At 46.1% G+C, this 1,414-nt stretch overlaps 1 pseudogene; it reads left to right on the top strand.

Moving 5' to 3' along the window:
* LOC118525319 (olfactory receptor 52B4-like) lies at positions 1-1,078 on the top strand (annotated as a pseudogene).
* The last annotated feature ends 336 nt before the right edge of the window (positions 1,079-1,414 follow it).

Raw genomic sequence — 1,414 nt, 5'->3', positions numbered from 1 at the left:
TGTGCTCGCTCACTCTCTCTCTCTCAAATAAATAAATAACTTTTTTTTTTTTTAAGAATATGTATTTTTATCTCTTTGTAAACAGAAAGTAAGATCCCAGGTCATCTACTCCAGGCATGACTGCCTTAAACCACACTGCTATTAGTTACACGGTCTTCCACTTCCTGGGCATCCCTGGGCTAGAAGACCAGCACACATGGATTTCCATCCCCTTCTTCATTTCCTATGTCATCGCCCTGCTCGGGAACAGCCTGCTCATCTGCCTTATCCTCATGAAGCGCAGCCTCCGTGAACCCATGTACCTCCTCCCTTGCATGCTGGCCGGAGTGGACATTGTCCTCTCCACGTGCACAGTACCTCAGGCCTTGGCCATCTTCTGGTTCCATGCTGGGGAGATCTCCCTGGATCGCTGCATCACTCAGTTCTTCATCATCCACTGCACTTTCATCTCTGAGTCAGGGATCTTGCTGGTGATGGCGTTTGACCGATACATTGCCATATGCTACCCCCTGAGGTGCACCACTATTCTTACACGTGCTCTGATTGGGAAAATCGGTGTGACTGTCTTTCTGAGAAGTTCTGTACACTTTTCCCCATAATATTTCTTTTGAAAAGATTGATTTTCTGCCACAATAATGTCATTCCACACACCTTTCGTGAACACATTGGCTTGGCCAAATATGCTTGTAATGACATTCGAATGAATATCTGGTAAGGATTTTCCATCCTAATGTTAACAGTGGTTTTAGATGCTGTGCTAATTTTTGTTTCCTAGGTGCTGATTCTCTGTGCTGTCTTCTGCATCCCTTCTCAAGATGCTCGCCACAAAGTTCTCAACACATGTGGCTCCCACATCTGTGTCATTGTCCTCTTTTATGGGCCTGGAATCTTTACAATCCTTACTCAGAGGTTTGGACACCACATTCCTCCTCATACCCACATCTTGTTGGCTAATCTTTGCATGCTTGCCCCACCTATGCTGAATCCTGTCATTTATGGGATCAAGACCAAGCAAATCCGGGAGCAGGTGGTTCATGTGTTGTTTGCAAAGCAGAAATCACTTTGGTTTAAGAACTGAGTTTTCAGAATCCCTAGCCATCTATGAGGTGGTCTCTGGAAGTGGTGCGTGGGGGGATCCACTGAAACACTCGGAAATGGCTCAGTGAGTTCTGTGTCTGGAGCAAGTTCACCAGGGAGGTTGCAGGACTTACTCCTTTGTCATCAAAACAACCTGAGCACAGCACCCCGTTGGACTGAGCAAGCCCGCTCCCACCAAGACCCTGGGACAGGATGCATTGATTTTCAGAAGTCATATATCCTTAATGACTCTAGCATGATCTTTAGAAATAGATGAAGTGAGAGCAGTGCTCTGGCCTGGGATTTTGTTCGGCTATTCCTCAGTGAGTTTCTCAAG

Source organism: Halichoerus grypus, chromosome 11 (genome assembly GCF_964656455.1).
Source record: "Halichoerus grypus chromosome 11, mHalGry1.hap1.1, whole genome shotgun sequence".
In the NCBI taxonomy this organism is placed as follows: Eukaryota; Metazoa; Chordata; class Mammalia; order Carnivora; family Phocidae; genus Halichoerus; species Halichoerus grypus.
Note: the sequence above shows the minus strand (reverse complement) of the source record. Positions and strands in the feature narration are given on the sequence as shown.